Source organism: Mustelus asterias, chromosome 4 (genome assembly GCF_964213995.1).
Source record: "Mustelus asterias chromosome 4, sMusAst1.hap1.1, whole genome shotgun sequence".
In the NCBI taxonomy this organism is placed as follows: Eukaryota; Metazoa; Chordata; class Chondrichthyes; order Carcharhiniformes; family Triakidae; genus Mustelus; species Mustelus asterias.
Genome location: NC_135804.1, coordinates 145,773,160 through 145,797,437, shown reverse-complemented (window position 1 = coordinate 145,797,437; position 24,278 = coordinate 145,773,160). Strand labels below are relative to the sequence as shown.

The 24,278-nt window shown below is 45.0% G+C and overlaps 1 protein-coding gene across 2 annotated transcripts in view; it reads left to right on the top strand.

The window, feature by feature from the left end:
* Nucleotides 1-17,121: 17,121 nt before the first annotated feature.
* Nucleotides 17,122-24,278, top strand: part of rlim (ring finger protein, LIM domain interacting) — a 52,614-nt gene continuing 45,457 nt past the window's right edge. The window contains exon 1 of one of the 2 annotated variants that reach the window (XM_078211897.1): nt 17,122-17,307. The gene's annotated coding sequence lies outside the window, so the exon portion shown is untranslated. The remainder of the gene's footprint in view (nt 17,308-24,278) is intronic. The other variant, XR_013497673.1, reaches the window with a different exon arrangement.

The window sequence follows — 24,278 nt, the reverse complement described above, 5'->3', positions numbered from 1 at the left end:
TGACTCCAGCTCCACAGCTTTGTGGTTGACTCTTAAAATGCCCTCTGAATAACACTAGCAAACCACTCAGTTCAAGGGCAATTAGGGATGGGCAATAAATGGTGGCCCAGCCAATGATACCCACATTGCTGAATGAATAGGAAAAAAACCCACAGCTTTTTCTGAAGTAATATTCAACATATTTTTGAACTTCTCATATTTTATCAGAAGGATATATTGATTCTTCAAAGAGTCTATCAAGGCTGCAAAATTCTTTGAGTACCTTTTTTAGCCTGCTGCTCTTTCTGGCTGGACAACTGGCTGAGTCTCCTCAACTCCTGCTTCAATTTGCCAACAATAGAATTGAGGGTCACTATCATTTCAATGTCTCTGAACTTTGCTTGCTCATGTTTCAAACAGTTTGGTTCATTGCAGAGTCTAGTTTATTGTGCATTTTCAGAGGTATCTACTCAGCTTGAATCTTGCCTCAAATCTTCCAGTTCAGCTTTGATACAAAGATTTTTTTGATTTTACTTCTGCTCTGCATTCTCCTTCCTGCTATAGGTCTGTTTCCTTGTCGTTCCCTCCCAGCTGATGGTAGAGTTCTGGAAACTTGTCCTTAAAATGGTATTCTTCTGGGACTTCTAAAATGTTCTCTGTCTCTCTGGCACCATTGTGTGGTTTGCTCAGGTAATGTTTTAGTCCTTTCATCACTTTGGTGGGGGTTTTCTAAGCCTCTTTTTAAGCTCTACTCTCTCACTCTCACTCTTTTTCACTCTTTTATCCTCTCAGTTCCGCTCTCAGTCTTGCTCTTTTATCCTCCTGGCTCCGTTCTCCGTCTCACTCTTTCTCGTTCTTTTATCCTCCTGGCTCTGTGCCCAGTCCCGTTCTTTCTTGCGTTCTTTTATCCTCTTGGTTCCGCTTCCCACATTTTTCAGGATCTCGCTTGATTGAAGAATAGAGGTGTTTTAATTTAGTAGACAGGAATCTGAGTTTTCTTGATTGTAGTGAAAAGTCCATTTTACTACCTGCTTCAGAGAAGGAGTTGACAAAGACGTAGGGCTCAGTTCCGGAGTAACTGAACACACAAGCAGCTGCAGCCTGAAGCTCTATGTGGTTTTGGTTTAGGTTGAACAGTTTTCCATCCATTCTGTATGCCATGCCTGTGGGTAATTCGCTGGAGGTGAGTGCAGAATTGCAGTGAGGAAAATGAAGAAGAGAGTTGGTGCAATGACACAGTCTTGTTTAGGCTCAGTTTTCCCAGAGGAAGTGTTGTTAAAGTTTATTTTTTAGTGTCACGTATAGACTTACATTAACACTGCAATGAAGTAACTGTGAAAATCCCCTAGTCGTCACACTCTGGCGCTTGTTCGGGTAGTCTGAGGGAGAATTTAGCATGGCCTATGATTCTAACCAGCACATCTTTCAGACTGTGGGAGGAAACTGGAGCACCCAGAGGAAACCCACGCAGACATGGGGAGAACATGCAGATTCTGCACAGACAGTGATCCAAGCCAGGAATCGAACCCGGGTCCCTGGCACTGTGAGGCAGCAATGCTAACCACTGTGCTACCCTGAGGATCATGGCACACATGTCTTTGTGGAGTAGGCAGAGGATGGTGACAAATTTTGGAGGGCAGTCAAATTTGAGAAGGATACTCCATAAGCCTTCACAGTTGGCATTATCAAGGGGATAAATTTTATGGTGGGTTTATTGCTCATTCACTCCTCGTAGAAAAGTCATGCAAGCTGACCAAATTTGAAAACGGGCTTCCCCACAGAAATATTGTGCTGTGGGTGGCCTTCATGAGCTGAGAATGAGATGTCCATCCTTCAGTGGAAGGGAGTCCCGCCAACAAAAACTGCTGGCTAATGTGATTGGCTAGCAGCCCTGCAGTCCCAACTGCGCCAGAACTCATTAGTGGACACTGCAGGTACTGCAGCTCCAAAAGAAGACATCATAGATACCGGACTTGGTTAAGTCTGTACCTTTTTTATGGAAAGGAGTCAGGCACCTTAGGGAGGGTGGCGGTTGAGGTGGGGAATTTCATTTCAGAGGCTGGGATGGAAGCACAAGCATGGGGAGGGGGTTGATACCATCTTGGGGAAGTATGTCACTGATGGGCATAGGGCAGACCCCCCTCCCCCAAATGATGTGGATCCCCTTCCTTCCGCTTTTTCACCTCAGATGGTGGAAATGTGGGTTTGCCACTGTTATCGGTCTTCCACTGCCCAGCGTATTATGGCAGTGGAGGCAGAATGAGATCCGTAATTGCCACTTAAGTGGGTAGGTATGGGCTTCAATAGGCCTAAGGGCAGGTGGTCTAGTGGGTGTCTTAAACACACTGTATTATGGGGAACAGATTGGGGGTGAAAAGTGTCTGTCATAAGGTATTGTGTTGTCTCTTGCAGAGGTCGAGAGACTTGTATGGTTGACTAATAATAACTGTTTATTAGTAAGACAGAATGTGATGATACTGTGCCTTTAAGAAATGCATTTGTTCAAGTTTCTTGTGCAGGAGTTTTTTAGAAGTCAGTTCTATTTATCCGGTAACACTTTGTCTATATCTGCTGAACACATGTTGATACTGCAGAAGCATAATTCATCCGAACTGCTGGAGTGTTTGTTTTAATCTGAGCTAATGCAGTGTTGTTATTTTCCTGTTTTCCCCTGGTGTTTTTCAGAGTAGGGTCTGCATAGGTTGATGAACTGGGAAAACCATGTGACTGGCAGTGTCAGGCTAATAGAGAGAAACACACACAGGGCCCGATTGTACCAACAATTTGCACCCGTTTTTGGGCGCGAAATCATGGTAAAGTCGGGTGTGAGGCCTTTATCGCGATCTGCACCTGTATCCGCACAGATTGCCACTTTACCGAAACCCGGGAATGGCGGCGATCCGCTTCACACCCAAAATGGGCGCAACGGTGATTTAAATGCATTTGCATGCATTTAAATTGAATTAATGAACTGCCTGCCCAACTTTATCAACATTTCCCCCTTTACCACCGCATTTGCCGATCTGGAAGCGCGCCGTAACGGACCTGCTAAATAAAAGTCTGAATCGGGCGCTCCAGCTTCTGAAGAGCGCGTTCAGAGCTTCCAACAGCTCTCGGCTCAGATCAGTGGTGCGGGGGAGGAGGGAGGCGGGTCAGATCATTCTCTGGTTGGAGGGGGGAGGAGGGGAGTGAGGTCAGATCCTTGTCTGGTTGGGGGGGGAGGAGGAGGAGGAGGCGGGTCAGATGTATCTCTGGCGGGGGAGGGCCGATCGTTGTCTGGTGGTGGGGGGGGGGGGGGGAGGAGGTGGGTCAGATGTTCCTCTGGAGGGGAGGGGGAGTGAGGCCAGACCATTCTCGTGGGGGAGGCAAGTTTGTTGCCAGGGTTGGGGGGGGCGGGGGGAGTGAGGCCAGATCGTCGTCTGGGTTGGGGGGGGGGAGGCGGGTAAGATGTATCTCGGGGGGAGGGGCAGATGGATCTCTGGTGGGGGGGGGGCAGATGGATCTCTGGTGGGGGGGCAGGGGTGGTGATCAGTCTGGGTAGTGGGGGGGGTGGGTAAGGGGGACAGTAATGTGTGTGTGTGTCCCTTACTCACACCCCCACTACCCAGACCGATCGCCACTCCTGCCCCCCTCCCCCCCCACCGATCGCTTGCAGAGTGGCAGCGGACCCCCCTGCCACCCCCCCACCAGAGATCCATCTGCCCCCCCACCAGAGATCCATCTGCCCCCCCACCAGAGATCCATCTGCCCCCCCACCCCCTGAGATACACCCTCGCTCCCGCTTTTCGCTCCCGGGCCGCTTTCTCCGCTTTCTGCGGCCTGGGAGCAATCTGACACGGGCGCGCTTTTTCCAATTTTTTTCTAACTGCGCATGCACAGTTCAGAGCTCCGATCGTTTCGGCCACGCTAAGCCCCGCCCACAGCGCGAATGGGACTGGAGACAGCTGAGTGCGTATGGGGGCGCCTGAAAGCAGATTTCTAAATCAGATCTGTACTACGCCCAGATTCAGCACTTAGAATGAAAATGGTAAAATCGAGCCCACAGTGGCTGTTTGGAATTACTAGTGAGAAGTAACTCTTTGTCTCTCTTTCTCGTTCTGGACATTGGAGTTTGGGACCTGCCAGAAAAATAAGTCTCCTCCTCTGAAGTTCTGCTGTTTGAAGGTAGATCTTTCTTTGGAGCTCACTGTATGGGGGTCAGAAGACATTCTTCTATGTTACATCTTTCTGTGTCTCAGTCCAGAGGCATTAATATGCTGGAAGCTTAGCAACTACATAATCCCATATGTTTTGTGCTAAATGATTCTGAAGAGGGATTTATGTCTATGGGGATATTGCTTAAATTGAAACGATAGAATTATACTTTGTCATGTTTAAGTATTTCAATTGGTAAAAGTTATGTTAATTTTTTTAATATTTTAACTCTTGTTTAAAGTTTGTCTCAATGAAAGTTTCCTAGTGGGTCAATAGAATCACACCTGGAGTGAAATGCCTTATGCTCGCACTAATGCCAAAATCAAAAATAGTTGGGGTCTAGGCTACTTAGAACATAGAACAGTACAGCACAGAACAGGCCCTTTGGCCCACGATGTTGTGCCGAGCTTTATCTGAAACCAAGATCAAGCTATCCCACTCCCTGTCATCCTGGTGTGCTCCATGTGCCTATCCAATAACCGCTTAAATGTCCCTAAAGTGTCTGACTCCACTATCACTGCAGGCAGTCCGTTCCACACCCCAACCACTCTCTGAGTAAAGAACCTACCTCGGACATCCTTCCTATATCTCCCACCATGAATCCTATAGCTACGCCCCCTTGTAATAGCTCCATCCACTCGAGAAAATAGTCTTTGAATGTTCACTCTATCTATCCCCTTCATCATCTTATAAACCTCTATTAAGTCTCCCCTCAACCTCCTCCGCTCCAGAGAGAACAGCCCTAGCTCCCTCAACCTTTCCTCATAAGACCTATCCTCCAAACCAGGCAACATCCTGGCAAATCTCCTTTGCACTCTTTCCAGCGCTTCCACATCCTTCTTATAGTGAGGTGACCAGAACTGCACACAATATTCCAAATGTGGTCTCACCAAGGTCCTGTACAGTTGCAGCATAACCCCACGGCTCTTAAACTCCAACCCCCTGTTAATAAAAGCAAACACACTATAGGCCTCCTTCACAGCTCTATCCACTTGAGTGGCAACCTTCAGAGATCTGTGGATATGGACCCCAAGATCTCTCTGTTCCTCCACAGTCTTCAGAACCCTACCTTTGACCCTGTAATCCACATTTAAATTAGTCCTACCAAAATGAATCACCTCACATTTATCAGGGTTAAACTCCATCTGCCATTTTTCAGCCCAGCTTTGCATCCTATCTATGTCTCTTTGCAGCCTACAACAGCCCTCCACCTTGTGGTGAACCATTGTTGGTTACCACCAGGAGTGCTGAGCCATGGTTTGGCCAGCACTATGAGTCTGTAGATATGTTACTGTTGGGGTTAGGGTTGGGCTGTTCTACCTGGTAATATAGTCCTATGGTACACTCCAGTTGGCTCCGCCTTCCGGGAGAGGTATAAAGGTCACTGCTCTGCCTGGTGACCCTTTAGTCTGGGATTGTATATTGTATATAGTAGCTCCGTTATTGTTGGTAATAAAAGCCTTTATTTCCCGGGTACATTCAGCCTCCCGTGTGATTTATCGCGCATCACACCTCATCCACCACTCCACCAATCTTGGTGTCATCAGCAAATTTACTGATCCACCCTTCAGCCCCCTCCTCCAAGTCATTGATAAAAATCACAAATAGCAGAGGACCAAGCACTGATCCCTGTGGCACTCTGCTAGCAACCTGCCTCCAGTCTGAAAATTTTCCATCCACCACCACCCTCTGTCTTCGATCAGATAGCCAGTTACCTATCCAATTGGCCAACTTTTCCTCTATCCCACACCTCCTTACTTTCATCATAAGCCGACCATGGGGGACCTTATCAAACGCCTTACTAAAATCCATGTATATGACATAAACTGCCCTACCTTCATCAACACACTTAGTTACCTCCTCAAAAAATTCGATCAAATTTGTGAGGCATGACTTGCCCTTCACAAATCCATGCTGACTATCCCGGATTAATCCGCATCTTTCTAAATGGTCGTAAATCCCATCCCTAAGGACCTTTTCCATCAACTTACCAACCACCGAAGTAAGACTAACCAGCCTATAATTACCAGGGACATTTCTATTCCCTTTCTTAAACAGAGGAACAACATTCGCCACTCTCCAGTCCTCTGGCACCATCCCTTTGGACAGTGAGGACCCAAAGATCAAAGCCAAAGGCTCTGCAATCTCATCCCTTGCCTCCCAAAGAATCCTAGGATATATTTCATCAGGCCCAGGGGACTTATCGACTTTCAGTTTATTCAAAACTGCTAGTACATCCTCCCTCCGAACATCTACTTCCTCCAGCCTATTAGCCTGTAACACCTTCTCTTCCTCAAAAACATGGCCCCTCTCCTTGGTGAACACTGAAGAAAAGTATTCATTCATCACTTCTCCTATCTCTACTGACTCCATACACAAGTTCCCACTACTGTCCTTGACCGGCCCTAACCTCACCCTGGTCATTCTTTTATTCCTCACATAAGAGTAAAAAGCCTTGGGGTTTTCCTTGATCCGACCCGTCAAGGTCTTCTCATGCCCCCTCCTAGCTCTCCTAAGCCCCTTTTTCAGCTCATTCCTTGCTAACTTGTAACCCTCAATTGAGCCATCTGAACCTTGTTTCCTCATCCCTACATAAGCTTCCCTCTTCCTTTTCACAAGACATTCCACCTCTTTTGTGAACCATGGTTCCCTCACTCGGCCATTTCCTCCCTGCCTGACAGGGACATACCTATCAAGGACACCCAGTATTTGTTCCTTGAAAAAGTTCCACTTTTCATTAGTGCCTTTCCCTGACAGTTTCTGTTCCCATCTTATGCCCCCTAATTCTTGCCTAATCGCATCATAATTACTCTCCCCCAATTATAAACCTTGCCCTGCCGTACGGCCCTATCCCTCTCCATTGCAATAACAAAAGACACCGAATTGTGGTCACTATCTCCAAAGTGCTCTCCCACAACCAAATCTAACACTTGGCCCGGTTCATTTCCAGTACCAAATCCAATGTGGCCCCACCTCTTGTCAGCCTATCCACATATTGTGTCAGGAAACCCTCCTGCACACACTGCACAAAAACTGCCCCATCCGAACTATTTGACCTACAAAGGTCCCAATCAATATTTGGAAAGTTAAAGTCCCCCATGACAACTACCCTGTGACCCCCCACACCTATCCATAATCTCGTAAGTTTCTGATCTGGTCCCTCACAAGAACTACAGAATACAATCCTGCTGGGAACTATCTTCATGTCAATTGCCACCAGACTCACTTTACTACTCCTATATAACTCTCAAGATCTGTGGGCAATACTGTCTCCCCAGTCCCACATTAACACTTACAGTCCCTGAACACTCTAATACTACAGGTGGGAAGGCAGTGGGCTGAGCATCTGACAGGTTCTATATGCCCCCTACCCCACTGAAAATACCCCTGGCTGGGGGTTATAAAATCCAGCCCAAGGCTTTCATGAGTTTGTAAAAGGCCATGCATATCAGTTGGAGCAGCTCTTGTACTTTCTGCAGCACAGTGAAAAATCATCTCTCAGGTGCGTCTTGATGGGTGAAAACTGCAATGCAGGGAGTTTCTCAATTACTGGGAGGGAGAAAATGAGGAGGATCCTTGCAATGATCCATCTGTGGCAGACAGCAGGGAAACTCGTCTGTGGTTACTGCAATCAGACTTGCTTCTCTTCTTGAAGATAGTCACAGTCACAGCATCCCTGAGATCTCATGGCATGTGAGTGATGCAGTCTAACCAAGGTTCTATGGAACTGAAGTTAGCAATAAGAGGCACAAAATAAAGTGACAACACTGGTGGTAAAATCTTTTGTTGCACCTATATATTAGTTTGCTTGAAAGTTAAGTGATACATTATGATCAGGTAACCAATAATACATTATTATGTTATTATAGTCATGGTCAATGGAGGCCCAATTGTTTCAATGGTGTTCCGCAGGGCTCAGTGTTGGGGCCCCTACTGTTTGTTGTATATATTAACGATTTGAACTTGAAGGTTGGGGGAAAGTTGGGAAATTTGCAGACATAAAAATTGGTCCTGTGGTGGATAGTGTAGAGGATAGCTACAGTCTAAAGATGTGCGGGTTAGGTTGATTGGCCAGGTTAAAATTGCCCCTGAGATGCGTAGGTTAGAGGGATTAGCGGGTAAATATGTGGGGGTAGGGCCTGGGTGGGATTGTGGTCGGTGCAGACTCGATGGGCCGAATGGCCTCCTTCTGCACTGTAGGGTTTCTATGATGATGATTTCTATGATAGCTGTAAGTTCCAAAATTACATAGATGGGTTGGTGAAGTGGGCAGGGGAGTGGCAGGTGGAGTTCAGCTCTAATAGTGTGAGGTAATGCAATTAGGAAGGTCAAACAGTAAAAGGGAATACACAATAAACGGGAATATGCTGAGAGGGGTCGATGAAGTGAGAGATCTTGGCGTGCAAGTGCACAGGTCCCTAAATGCAGCATTACAGGTAGGTAGCGTTGTGAAGAAGGCATGTGGAAAGCTCTGCTTCATTGATAGACGTATAGAATACAAAAGTAGGGATATAATAATGAAACCAGTTACAGAATCTCAGCTCAAAGGCATCATTAGCTCAGTGGACAAATTTAGGTTACCTCTTCAACACAGCATTAAATCAGAACATGGCAGAATTGGTCAGTTAAGCTTTTAAGGCAGTTGGAAGATGAAACTGTATAAGGCACTGGTGAGGCAGTTCTGATCACATTGTAGGAAAGATGTAATTATCTGGAGAGAGTGCAGAGAAGATTTACTAGAATGTTGCCAGGGCTGGAGAATTGTAACGATAAGGAGAGATTGGAGAGGTTGGGATTGTTTTCTTTGGAACAGATAAAGCTGAAGAAGTGACATGATTGAGGTATACAAAGTTGTGGGGGGTAGAGATAGTAAGAAGTCTCACAACACCAGGTTAAAGTCCAACAGGTTTATTTGGTAGCACAAGCCACAAGCTTTCGGAGCGTTGCCCCTTCATCAGGTAAGTGAGGAGTTGTGTTCACAAACAGGGCATATATAGACACAACTCAATTTACAAGATAATGGTTGGAATGCGAGTCTTTACAGGTAATCAAGTCTTAAAGGTACAGACAATACAAGTGGAGAGAGGGTTAAGCACAGGTTAAAGAGATGTGTATTGTCTCCAGCCAGGACAGTTCGTGAGATTTTGCAAGCCCAGGCAAGACGTAGGGGTTACAGATAGTGTGACATGAACCCAAGATCCCGGTTGAGGCCGTCCTCATGTATGTGGAACTTGGCTATCAGTCTCTGCTCAGCGATTCTGCGTTGTCGTGTGTCATGAAGGCCGCCTTGGAGAACGCTTACCCAAAGATCAGAGGCCGAAGTGTTCCCCAACAGGAAGAGAACACTCCTGCCTGGTGATTGTCAAGCGGTGTTCATTCATCCGATGTTGTAGCGTCTGCATGGCCTCCCCAATGTATCATGCCTCGGGACATCCTTTCCTGCAGCGTATGAGGTAGACAACGTTGGCCGAGTTGCAAGTGTATGTTCCGTGTACCTGGTGGATAGTGTTCTCACGTGAGATGATGGCATCCGTGTCGATGATCCGACACATCTTGCAGAGGTTCCTCTGGCAGGGTTGTGTGGTGTCGTGGTCACTATTCTCCTGAAGGTTGGGTAGTTTGCTGTGGACAATGGTCTGTTTGAGGTTGTGCGGTTGTTTGAAGGCAAGAAGTGGGGGTAACCAGTTCTTCATCCAGACACACGGAACAGCCATGGGGACCAAATGTGCACCTCAATATGCCAACATCTTCATTCACAGGTTCGAACAAGACCTCTTCACCGCACAGGACCTTTAACCGATGCTATACACTAGATACATCGATGACATTTTCTTCCTTTGGACTCATGGTGAGCAATCACTGAAACAACTCTATGATGACATCAACAAGTTCCATCCCACCATCAGACTCACCATGGACTACTCTCTGGAATCGGTTGCATTCTTGGACACATGTATCACCATCAAGGGTGGTCACCTCAGCACCTCACTGTACAGCAAGCCCACAGATAACCACACGATGCTTCACTTCTCCAGCTTCCACCCTAAACACGTTAAAGAAGCCACGTGACTCCAGAGCCACAAAAATGTGGTTCATTCTCAAATGACCTCAGGTGTGGATAATAAATGCTGGCCCAGCCAGTGACAACCACATCTCATGAATGAAGAGAAAAAAAAAGTTCAAAAACCAGGGGTTATAGATTCAAGCTAAGTGGCAGAAGCATCAGAGGGGACAGAAGGAAAAACCTTTTTATGCAGAGGGTGGTGGGTGTCTGGAATTCACTGTCTGAGTTGGTGATGGAGGCAGAGATCCTAAACTCTTTTAAAAAGTACCTGAATCTGTACATTAAGTGCTGTAAGCTGCAGGGCTATGGACCATGTGCAGGAAGATGGGATTAGAAAGGGCATTTGGGTGACTTTGGATCAGCATGGCCCCCTTCTGTGCTGTATCATTTCTATGGTTCTATTATTATTTTCACAAGTGTACAAGCTGTTTTCTGCAGTTGTTCCTCGTGTTTTTCCTTATATTGAAATGTGTAGGTCAGTATGTCACAGCAACATCTCTTCCCTTTTAGCTGTCCAAACACAAATATCCCCCAAAGCATCTAAGTGCCTTTCTCAATCTGTTCCTCTTTCCGTCAAATTCTTGATGAGCTCTCCCAACTGCATTGAAAGATTAACTAATCATTTCTGCCATGTTCTGATTTAATGCCATGTTAAAGAGGTCACTTTAACCTGTCCACTGAGCTAACGATGCCCTTGAGTTGAGAGATGGTAACTGGTTACCTCCCTGACTCTATTGGGCAATTGGGACTAGTTTAGTGGTAAAAACTGGGCGGCATGGACAGGTTGGGCCGAAGGGCCTGTTTCCATGCTGTAAACTTCCATGACTCTTTGGCTGGAACTCTACCACCTCACCCACTACAGAATCGGCACGGGTGAGAGTCCGACAACGGAAATCTCCATTGACCTCAGGTGGGAATTTCTGGTCTCACCCGAGTGAGACTGTAAAATCCCACCCAATGACTCTATAATTGGTGCTTGGGCTTGCAGCCATTACAGTCGGCCTATCACTGGTTACTTTTAAACTTTGGCAGTCAGTAAAGACAACAACTTACATTATGTAGCACCTTCAATGTAATAAAACCTCACAGGAACATCATAAAACAAGATTAAACACAAAGCCTGTTGAGGCAACCTTAAGGCAGATAGTCAAAAGCTTGAGAGTTGAGTCTTAAGGACAGCCTTAAGAGAGGAATGGAAGGTGAAGAGGATTCAAGGGTAAAGTCTGAGCAACTGAAGGCACGGTCACATACTTGGAGTGATTAAAATGGGCACAAGGCCAGAATTAGATGAGCACAGATATCCTGGAGGGTTGTGGGGCTGTAGGTGATTAGAAGGCCAGCACGTAAGGCTTGACATAGCCACCCAATCTATTCTTGAAATCTGTCCCTTGACATGCACTGGCCACAGCTACTACCTTCACGACCTTCAGGACACACGACGGCGCAGAGTCGCTGAGTAGAAACTGATAGCCAAGTTCCGCACGCACGAGGACGGCCTCAACCGGGATATTGGGTTTATGTCACACTATTTGTAACCCCCACAGCCTGCCTGGACCTGCAGAGTTTCACTGGCTATCTTGTCTGGAGACAATACACATCTTTTTAGCCTGTCTTGATGCTCTCTCCACTCACGTTGTTTGTACCTTAAAGACTTGATTAGTTGTAAGTATTTGCATTCCAACCATTATTCATGTAAATTGAGTTTGTGTCTTTATATGCCCTGTTTGTGAACAGAATTCCCACTCACCTGAAGAAGGGGCTTGGAGCTCCGAAAGCTTGTGTGGCTTTTGCTACCAAATAAACCTGTTGGACTTCAACCTGGTGTTGTTAAACTTCTTACTGCGTTTACCCCAGTCCAATGCCGGTATCTCCACATCACAGCTACTACCACCAGTAATCTGGAAATCGGTTGATTCACCTGGAGGAGGAGCAGGATTGAGCAGCTTTTTTGAATACTTATGAAAGCTTCTGAGATTTAGGGGCGGCACGGTGGCACAGTGGTTAGCACTGCTGCCTCACAGTGCCAGGGACCCGGGTTCAATTCCGGTCCTCGGTTCACTGTCTATGGGGAGTTTGCACATTCTCCCCATGTCTGTGTGGGTTTCCTCCGGGTGCTCTGGTTTCCTCCCACAGTCCAAAGATGTGCGGGTTAGGTTGATTGGCCATGCTAAATTGACCAAAGTGTCAGGGAGATTGGCAGGGTAAATATGTGGGGTTACAGGAATAGGGCCTGGGTGGGATTGTGGTCAGTGCAGAATCGATGGGCCGAATGGCCCCCTTCTGCACTGTTGGGATTCTATGATTCTATGATTTCAGGGCCCTATCATGAGATAGTGAGAGAGGCTTACTTAGAAATTGTCTTCCACAATAAATGAGAGAGTATGTCTGAATCTGTGTGCTATCTCTGGATAATTAATACCAATGATGAATGAGTGTGTTGATGTTATCTATTTTGATTTGTCTACTTAAACCTGATCTATGAAAACTTTTATGAGTGTCAGTCCAATAAATGAGCACAACTCCATTTGTTTAAATGACTTTACTCTGATCAGGACTGTAAAAAATAAGTTGTCAACTTTCAGCTGTCAACAGTACCATAACTGCCAGCTATTAAAACACCTGTGTTCTGAAGAAGTCATAGAAATGTAATACAGCATAGAGCAGGCTATTCAGCTTGTCAAGTCTGCAAACATGGACAAGGTTTTCTGGCCTCACTCACCCTAAAACTGGAAGATCCCGCCCGAGGTCAACGGACCTTTCCATGGACCGCCCCTCGTCCACTCCGATTTCCATGGTGGGCAGGATGGCAAAATCCCAGCCATTAACTCAGCGTTTGTCTCTGCAGACACTCTCCAGACACTGCCAGTCACAGCTTTGTACTTCCAGCATTTTCGGTTTTTATTAAGTATCCTGCTGGAGTATGAATATAATTTTAATCAGATGTGAGGGAGTTGAGGGTATTTTATTTTATTATTTGGCTTGGCCATTTCTCACTTGCTGAGTGAACATATGAATGCACATATTAGGAGCAACAGTAGGCCACTCGGCCCTTTGAGTCTGCTTTCAGTTTAATACTATCCTTAACTTCCTTGATTAACCATGATTGACTTATTCCCTTCCTACTAATTCTTCTTCCTCACCAAGTCCTCACGACTTACAATATCTCTATTGTAAGTCGTGAAGTATTTTCATGTTTGCTATTGCCGATTAACCATTTTTTCTGCTAAACTTCTTTCCCAGTCCACCCCAGCCAACTCTGCCCTCATTTCTTTCCAATTACCCTTATTTGTGTATATATCAGATTATTTCTGACCCAATTTTCTCACTCTCAAACCAAATGCTGAATGTTGGGAATACAGGTACAGAATTCCCTAAAAGTGACGTCACAGGTGGATAGGGTCGTAAAGAGTGCCTTTGGTACATTGGCCTTTATAAATCGGAGTATCGAGTATAAAAGTTGGAGTGTTATGGTAAGGTTATATAAGGCATTGGTGAGGCCGAATTTGGAGTATTGTGTACAGTTTTGGTCACCTAGTTACAGGAAGGATGTAAATAAGGTTGAAAGAGTGCAGAGAAGGTTCACAAAGATGTTGCCGGGACTTGAGAAGCTGAGTTACAGAGAGAGGTTGAATAGGTTGGGACTTTATTCCCTGGAGCGTAGAAGATTGAGGGGAGATTTGATAGAGGTGTATAAGATTTTGATGGGTATAGATAGAGTGAATGCAAGCAGGCTTTTTCCGCTGAGGCTAGGGGAGAAAAAAACCAGAGGGCATGGGCTAAGGGTGAAAGGAGAAAAGTTTAAAGGGAATATTAGGGGGGGCTTCTTCACGCAGAGAGTGGTGGAAGTGTGGAATGAGCTGCTGGTTAAAGTGGTAAATGCGGGGTCACTTTTAACATTTAAGAAAAACTTGGACGGGTTCATGGATGAGAGGGGTGTGGAGGGATATGGTCCAAGTGCAGGTCAGTGGGACTAGGCAAAAAATGGTTCGGCACAGACAAGAAGGGCCAAAAGGCCTGTTTCTGAGCTGTAATTTTCTATGGTTCTATGGTTATGGTCATGTTATGGTCACTGTTTCCTAGGGGATCTTTTACTCTGAGATTATGCCTCATTATACATTACTAGATCCAAAATAACCTGACCCCTGGTTGGATCTATAACATATTGTTCTAGGAAAGTGTATGAACACACTCCACATATTCTTCCTCATGGTTACCTCTGCCAACTTGATTTTCCAAATCCACATAAAGATTAAAGTCACTCATTATTAATGTACTACCTTTTTTCACATGCCCAAAGATCAGCTCTGATGAAGGGTCATCCTGACACAAAACATTGGCTCTATTCTCTCTCCACAGATGCTGTCAGACCTACTGAGATTTTTTTGTTTTTGTTTCAGATGCCAGCATCTGCAGAATTTTGCTTTTAGAACCAACTATCTCATTAGCCACCTCTTTCAAGACCTTAGGGTGAAGTCTGGACTAGGGAATTAATTATCTCGCAGACCCAACAATTTTCTCAATACCACTTTCCTAGTGATTGTAATTTTCCTGAGTTCCTCGCTCCCCTCCATTTCCTGATTTGCAGCTATTTCTTGGATGTCATCCATAGCCCTGCTTTCCATTACAAATTTGCCAAATGCACTTTCTATAGGGCCAATGCTCACATTGTTAACTCTTTTCTTACTGAAATATTTGATTTGATTTATTATTGTCACATGTATTAACATACAGTGAAAAGTATTATTTGTTGCGCGCTATACAGACAAAACATACCGTTCAAAGAGAAGGAAATGAGAGAGTACAGAATGTAGTGTTACAGTCATAGCTAGGGTGTAGAGAAAGATCAACTTAATGTAAAGTAAGTCCATTCAAAAGTCTGACAGCAGCAGGGAAGAAACTGTTCTTGAGTCAGTTGGTACGTGACCTCAGACTTTTGTATCTTTTTCCCAAAGGGAGAAGGTGGAAGAGAGAATGTCCGGGGTGCGTGGGGTCCTTCATTATGCTGGTTGCTTTGCCAAGGTAGCAGGAAGTGTAGACAGAGTCAATGGATGGGAGGCTGGTTTGCGTGATGGATTGGGCTACATTCATGACCTTTTGTAGTTCTGTGCGGTTTTGGGCAGAGCAGGAGCCATATCAAGCTGTGATACAACCAGAATGTTTTCTATGGTGCATCTGTAAAGGTTGGTGAGAGTCGTAGCTGACATGCCAAATTTCCTTAGTCTTCTGAGAAAGTAGAGGCGTTGGTGGGCTTTCTTAACTATACTGTCGGCATGGGGGAACCAGGACAGGTTGTTGCCGATCTGGACACCTAAAAACTTGAAGCTCTCGACCCTTTCTACTTCGTCCCCATTGATGTAGACAGCGGCATGTTCTCCTTTATGCTTTCTGAAGTCAATAACAATCTCCTTCGTTTTGTTGACATTGAGGGAGAGATTATTGTTGCGGCACCAGTTCACCAGATTCTCTATCCCATTCCTGTACTCTGTCTCATCATTGTTTGAGATCCGACCCACTACGGTGGTGTTGTCAGCAAACTTGAAAATCGAATTGGAGGGGTATTTGGCCACACAGTCATAGGTGTACAAGGAGTATAGTAGGGAGCTGAGAACACAGCGTTGAGGGGCACTGGTGTTGAGGATGATCGTGGAGGAGGTGTTGTTGCCAATCCTTACTGATTGTGGGCTGTGAGTTAGGAAGTTCAGGATCTAGTCGCAAAGGGACTATCTATAGGAACTCATACTGTCCGTGTTTATATTACTGGCTAGCTTTCACTCGTGATCTAGTTTCTCCCTTCTTCTGAATCAGTTTGTCATTCTTCAATGTTCTTTATACTCTTTACAATTTTCTGACCTGCCACTCACCTTTGTACAAATAAATGCTTTTTATATAAGTTAAATACTGTCTTTAACTGGTGGCATAGTGATTAGCATGCTGCCTCACGGCACCAGGGACCCACGTTTGATTCCCAGTTTGGGTCACTATGCGGAGTCTCCATGGTTCTCACCATGTCTGTGTGGGGTTTCTCTGGGTGCTCTGGTTTCCTCCCACAGTCCAAAAGATGTGCTGGTTAGGTGCATTGGTCATTAGTGTCATAAGTAGGCTTGTGACACTAATAATAATAAACTTAAATCTTACATGACATCCTGGTCCTCCCCTTGGAATCTTTCTTCCCCATCACAATATGTCTATTCTGTGTATTCTGAAATGTCCTTTCATATGTCTGCCACTGAACATCATTAAAGTTTTAAAGTTTGCTTATTAGTGTCACAAGTAGGCTTACATTAACAATACAATGAAGTTATTGTGAAAATCCCCTAATCGCCACACTCCGGCGCTTGTTCGAGTACACTCAGGGAGAATTTGGCATGTCTTTTCGACTGTAAACTGGAGCATAGTATTAAGTTTTTTTATGTTTTTATTTATTAGTGTCACATGTAAGGCTTACATTAACACTGCAGTGAAGTTACTGTGAGAATCCCCCAGTCACCACACTCCGGTGCCTGTTCGGGTACACTGAGGGAGAATTCAGCACGGCCAATGCACCCTAACCAGCACGTCTTTCAGACTGTGGGAGGAAACCGGAGCACCCGGAGGAAAACCCATGCAGACACGGGGAGAACATGCAGACTGCAACACAGACAGTGACCCGAGGCCAGGAATCAAACCTGGGTCCCTGGCGCCGTGAATCAGCAGTGCTGACCACTGTGCCACCGTGCCACCCAAGTTCATTTTAGCAAATTCACTTCAGATAACTCAGCTTCCGTTCCCTCATAATTGCCCTTCTTTGGGCTTAAAATGCTTGGATTTGAGGCCCCCCCCCTTCCTTCCCTTAGGAACCTTTCTCCGGGGATGGGGGTTGGGGGGGGGGGAATGGTTTGTGGGCCGGGGTTCCGTGACGGGACGAGGAGGGGGGACGGGAGAACGGGCGGGACCCGGCGCCGACTTCCTGTTTCCGCTCGTCTCCCCCCCCCCCCTACGCCTTTCGGCTCCCCTCCTCCTCCTAACAATGGTGGTAGCGGTGTGAGCCGCCCCGGCCTCCCGGATCGGATCGAGCGCGACGCTGCCAGCAGGTGAGAGCCGGCGGCCGCGGGGACGGGAGGGGGGAATGGAGGCGGCGGCCGCCGGAGGCAGGGAGACGGCGGCGGGGCCCAACTACTTCCCCCCCCCCCCCCCCCCTTCTCCACTCCTCCCGCCACTCAAGCCGCCCCGGTCACACCCTGGACACCGGCGGCTGTGCCTGTGGCCGGGCGGGGGAAAGGCCCAGGCTCTGCGGCCTAGTGCCGCTGCCCCAGTCTCAGGCCAAGCGAGGATGAGGGCCCCAGGATTTCCCCGGGCGGGTTGAGAAGCACCGAATGTGTCTTTAAAAATAAATAAATCCCTTTGTTAAAATAATTCAACATCTTCAGAAACCAGCCCCTTCCACAGAGCCGCAATTATTTTATATAAAAATACCCCATTTATTTTATAGTCTATTCCAGCCTTTGTTCCCTTTTCGGTGCTGGGTCATTTTCTCTTTATTTTTTAATCTTGATTAAGTAATTTGGAGTCCCATTGAGTATTTTCTCCTGTGTCACCCCATTCTCTGGCGGCGTCCCTGACTAGGAAGGCTCGAGCATAAATTCAGTTTTAAAATGTGTTTAAAATACAATTACTGCCTGTTGATTTTTTTCCCCTTCCCTTTTTGCCCCTTCTCTCTCTTTCTCTCGAACTGGTACCAGGCGCCCATTGAAATACCGTGAAGACATTTAAGATTTTTTATGCGATTGCGTAACTGGGTTTATCTAGGTCAATAGTGCGATACAGTGGAAGGTAGCAAAACACAATAGAAGCAGATAGTTGCTCAAGTTGGTGTAGTTTTTGGCCTTTCAAAAGTGAGCATTGCTGGAGTGGAGACTGTTTCACAAACAAAGCTTCATTGAAGTTCACTGATTTCTTAACTGCATGGCAGTGGACTGGAACACTTATTTGGTATTTGCAAACTGAAAACTCCAGGAGATAAATTGTTCAGTTTTATTGCTCTGATACAGAAGGTGAAGTCATATGGGATCTCAGGTGAGCTGGTAAGATGGATACAAAACTGGCTTGGGCACAGAAAGCAGAGAGTAGCAATGGAAAGGTACTTCTCTAACTGGAGGTCTGTGACAAGTGGTGTTCATGATGTGGAGATGCCGACGTTGGACTGGGGTGAACACAGTAAGAAGTCTCACAACACCAGGTTAAAGTCCAACAGGTTTATTTGATAGCAAAAGCCACTAACTTTTGGAGCACTTGTTGCCCCTTCGTCAGGTGAGTCTACAAGGATCGATGCTGGGGCCTCTGTTGTTTGTAATATGTAATAAATGATTTGAAGGAAAATGTAGGCAGTCTTATTAGTAAATTCGCAGATGATACAAAAATTGGGGGAGGAGTGGATAGTCAGAAGATACAGTAGGATATAAATCAGCTGGAGACCTGGGCTGAAAGATGGCAGATGGAATTTAACCCGGACAAATGTGAGGTGATGCGATTTGGAAGGTCTACTGCAGAAGGAAAATATACAGTAAATGGTAGAGCCCATAGAAATATTAGCATACAGAGGGATGCATCCCCTAGGCGTGCAGATCCACAGTTCCCTAAAGGTGGCAATTCAAGTGCTCAAGAAGGCATACGGCATGCTGGCCTTCACCGTTCAGGACATTGAGTATAGGAATTGGAAAATCATGTTGCAGCTGTATAAGACAGTGGTTAGGCTGCATTTGGAGTATTGTGTACAATTCTGGTCGCTACACTACCAGAAGGATGTTGATGCATTGGAAAGGATGCAGAAGAGATTTACCAGGATGTTGCCTGGTTTGGAGGATATGGATTACGAAGAAAGGTCGAACAAACTTGGATTGTTTTCATTGCAGCATCAGAGGATGAGGGGGGACCTGATAGAGGTTTACAAGATTATGACAGGCTTGGATAAAGTGGATAGTCAGAGTCTTTTTCCCAAGGTCGAAGGGTCAATTACTCGGGGGCATAGAATCATAGAAACCCTACAGTGCAGAAAGAGGCCATTTGGCCCATCGAGTCTGCTCCGACCACAATCCCACCCAGGCCCTACCCCCATATCCCAATATATTTTACCCACTAATCCCTCTAATCTACGCACCTCAAGACACTAAGGGGCAATTTTAGCATGGCCAATCAATCTAGCCCGCACATCTTTGAACTGTGGGAGGAAACTGGAGCACCCGGAGGAAACCCACACAGACACGAGGGGAATGTGCAAACTCCACACACACAGTGACCCAAACCGGGAATCGAACCCAGATCCCAGGAGCTGTGAAGCAGCAGTGCTAACCACTGTGCTACCGTGCCGCCCCATGCCGATAGGTTGAAAGTGAGAGGGGGGAAATTTAAAAAGATGTAAGGGGCAAGTTTTTCAGAAGGTGGTGAATGCCTGGAACCTGCTGCCTGAGGAGGCGGTAGAAGCAGATTCTATAACATTGTTCAAGAGGCATTTGGCTAGATACATGAATAGGCAAGGAATAGAGGGATATGGACCATTTAGAGGCAAGAAAATATTAGATTAGAGAAGCATATGTGTCGACACAGACTTGGTGGGCCTGTTCCTGTGCTGTACTGTTCTTTGTTCTATGTTTTTTCCAAACAAGCTTACACTGCTCAGGAATTGGTAGAGCAGTTTGGGCATTTTTGATTTGATTTATTATTGTTACATGTATTGGGATACAGTGAAAAGTATTGTTTCTTGCGCATTATACAGACAAAACCATACTGTACATGGGGGGAAGTAAAGGTGATGATGCAGAACATAGTGTTGCAGTTACAGATAGGGTAAAGAGAAAGATCAGCTTAATATATAAGGAATTCAAGTTTTCTCACTGACCAAATTTAATTTATTTTAAATTTTGATTTTGTTTCCTTTTGTACATGCCTCTTTTTGCAAGGGCAGAGTAGGGATTTTTGTCAATATTTTGTTGCAATTTCATCTCTCAATTCAGTCCCTATTAACATTCTTTAAGTTAGGTAATCAACACTCGCGTCAGACTGGCCTGCAGGGTGACACATGATGTAGTAAGAATGATTCATTTAGAATAGTTGTGGAGCTTATTTTATATATTTTTATAGTCTATCTGGTTGTAAATGTATATTGATAAATGTACATGACCTGTTGATCAAAAATGTTAGTTTTGAGTAGTGATGCTTGTTGCTGCTAAGTATTTACCTTTACAAATTTAACAAGCTGGCTTCTGTACATAGTGTAAAAGCCTGCAGTTATGGTCCAGAACTATATTTGTCATACCTTCACTTGCTAGGATGTCATGTGGGCTTTCTTCAAAGGAAATTGGTTATTACGGTCCTGATTTGTGGCCCTAACCCTGATTTCCAGGACTTTTTCTGATTCTCCAATGGACCAAAACAGTTGAGTAAGGTTTATTTTAGTCTTTCTAGTTTTTCTTTCTTGGAGCTTTGAGTTCTTCCTAGTTCTATTTAAATACAATAACTGCCTATGATGTTGGGTAACAGATTCCTATGTGACGTATTTTGTTGTTTACTTTTAATATGTGAGGCAGGAGGAAATTGGGAAATGTGACAAGAAAATTGAATAAATTGGGGGAACGATTTCATCCCGTTAGTAAAAAGCAACTGAGCATTTCAAAAGAAGGGTGAACTATAAGCGAATTCAGTGTCTAGGAAAAGTCAACATTTTTCTGGCAAGATTCTTGGGTGATTTGCCTTTGAGAGGACTGCAGCATTTGTGATTTTGTCCTTCCATGAGCTATTTGAAAATGTGCCGCAAAAGCAGAGATTTAAGTTGTTGAGCTTCCTTTCATGATAGTTCGAAATTGTCCATGTTTCACAGCCATATAACAAGGTGCTGAGAACACAGGTCTCATAAACTAGCACCTTGGTCCTAAGTGTCAGCTTGATATTCCATGTACGTTTCATGTGATGGCCAAATGTGGTAGCTGCTGTCCATATGTGTGAGTGCATTGAGTTTTGTGTCAGATTGTCACCATGGACCCATGGTAGCAGAATTTGCTAACCCCTTCCAGCAGGGCAAATACCTCAAATATATTGGCATGAGGTGACTTTACTGGCATGGGCACATTCACAGGATGGAAGACATGTATACCCAAGGATTTTCTGTATGGTGAGGTAGCTGGAGCCAGGAGACCAGCAGGACCCCCATAACTCTGCTTCAAAGATGCTTACAAGGGTGACATGAAGGCCCAAAGTATTTTGACTTTTGCAGCTGGGAGATTTGACGGCACAGGAAGGTGGCGACATTACTTGTGGGCCGACATGTGTCACCGTGATGATCAGCGGCTTGACAACAGGTGCCAGTGCCGAAAACGACAATCCACAGTGACACCTGATAACCATTCACATGCTGTACTTGTGGCAAAACGTGTCTGTCAGATTGGTCTCTTCAGCCATTAGCAAATGTGCACTGTATGAAGCTACCCCATCTCCAACAGATTTGATTTTCTGCATCTTTGTCGTCTTTTGTAGATGGAAGGATGTTGATAGCTGCAAAATAACAAGGTCCTAATCGCCTTTCATCTCTGTATAGAAAGATTCCGAGCACAATAGAAATGCAAACAGCAAATTGAAAGAAGAAGATGAAATTGGTCCCGAGTAAAGTTGCTGAGAGATAAAATCTATGACTATCACCACTTGCATGCTGTTAATATTGATGTGGAGATGCCGGCGTTGGACTGGGGCAGGCACAGTAAGAAGTCTCTCAATGCCTGGTTAAAATCCAATGGGTTTATTTGGAATCATGAGCTTTCAGAATGCTACTCCTTCATCAGGTGAGTGGGACTCACTCACCTGATGAAGGAGCAGCGCTCCTAAAGCTTGTAATTCCAAATATACCTGTTGGACTTTAACCTGGTGTTGTGAGACTTCTTACTGTGCTTTTAATATTGGCATTGCCCTTGTGAATCAGATTCCCAAACCATACAATAGACATTCCACTTATTCTGAAATAGCCTGTTAATACTTGCTGCCTCAACCAGGGGAAGTGGTGGTGTAAGTGGTATTGTCATTGGCCCAGGGTGATGCTCTGAGGAGCCAGGTTCAAATCCCACCACAGCAGATGGTGACATTTGATTGTCGTTAAAATCCATCTGATTCATTAATGTCCTTTAGGTTTGGCCTACATGTAACTAGATCTCCAGCAATCTGATTGACTCTTAAATGCCATCTAAAATGGTCTACCAAACCACTCGGTCAAGAGCAATTAGCAATGGGCAATAAATGTTGGCCCAGCCAACGACACCCACATCCTCTGAATGAATTTTAAAAATGAATTGGACTTTATTTTTTGGGGTCCATTGTATTAGTTCATGGACAAGTCAAAATCTTGTGCTAATTCTGAGTCTGGATACCTGTGTACTTCTAACCTTTGGTATTGTGCCCATCATTGAATACTTTGGATTTTGTTTTCCAGTTGAAACCCATCAGTACTGGCAATGGAAACTTAGACCACTTCCTGGGCCCAGTGTTGGCAATGCTGACTTCCAATGAGTTGCAGTGATGACTAAAGCCTAGATGAAGCTTCATCTATTTCGTCCCAATAATGTGATTTAACCATTACAAAGGAAGAATGGCATCCTTAGTGGTCTCAGAATAAGTGCTAGGTTATCTGCAATGTAGTTTTGTGAACAGCCACCGAGAAACTGTGTTAAGATTGCCCAAAATGTATTCAGCATAACAAACCTATATTTATTGGTGCTTTCGTTATCCTCATCTTCTTTGATTTTGTGTGAAGGATGACAGAATAGTAACTTTGCTAATGCCCTTTAGGGAAGGAAACCTGCTGTCCTTGCCTGGTCTGGCCTACGTGTGACTCCAGACCCACAGCAATGTTGACTCTTAACTGCCCCCTCGAGAGCAATTAGGGATGGGCAATAAATGCAGACCCAGTCAGCGATGCCCACATCCCATGAAAGAATAAGAAAAAAAAAATTAGGCACCCTATTTTAGGATACTGATGCATTGAACTGGTAAATTCAGTGGAGAGAGAAACTGAATTAATGTTTCGTGTTCATTTTCTTTTATTCGAGGTCATTAACCTGAAACATTAATTGTGTTCACCCCTCTCCACATATGCAAGACTTGCTGAATATTTTCAGCATTTTCAGCTTTTCTTTCAGATTTCCAGCATCTGCATTACAGGGGATTTCTTTTTATTCAAGGTAGATTTACTAGGCTGATACTAGGGATGGGAGAGAATATCATGAACGAAGTGGGAAAAACTGAGATTGTACTCAGTGTGGTAAGGAATATTGAAGAGAATTTAAGTATTCGATATCTCGGAGGGTGGGTTAAGGAATTTTTACTGGAAGAGGAATTCTTGCCCCCAAGCAGGATTTGAGTTCAATCTCTGTAGACAATCCGGTGTAGTATGAGGGAGTGCTGCACTGAGGTCCGCTTCTGTTGGTTCCGCTGGATTTCAGATATCTCATGACACTATTTATGAGGGGGATTAAGCAGCCAATTGCTTAAAATTTGGGGCCAGTGTTGGAAATATGGAACCTAAATTAAATATGAAGATTAGAAGGAATATTTTAACGTAGGGGGTTATTAGATTACCACATAGAATACTGAAACAGCAAGGCACAAGCTGAAGCTATTGTTCTTCTTCCCTGCTGTTTCCCCATATCCAATAACAATTTGCGTCCCTGTAAATTCTTAAGGTGTTTATCCAATTCCCTTTTGAAGGCTATTGCTGAATCTGTATCCACCACCCATCAGGCAGTGCATTCCAATTCTTAACCAATGGTTCCATAAAACCAGTTTTCCTTGTTATCACTTCTCATTCTTTTGCCAATTACCTTAAATCTCTGTCCTTTGGTCATTGACCTTTATCCATTGGGAGCTCTGAAATCACACTCTCTAAACTCTTCTTACTCTTCAACATCTCTATCAAATCTCCTTTTGATTTTACCTGCTTAAAGAGAACAACCCTGATGTCTCAATCTATCTACAAAACTGTCATCCCTTACCTGGGGGACCATTCTAGAAACTTAGTATAATCTCCAAA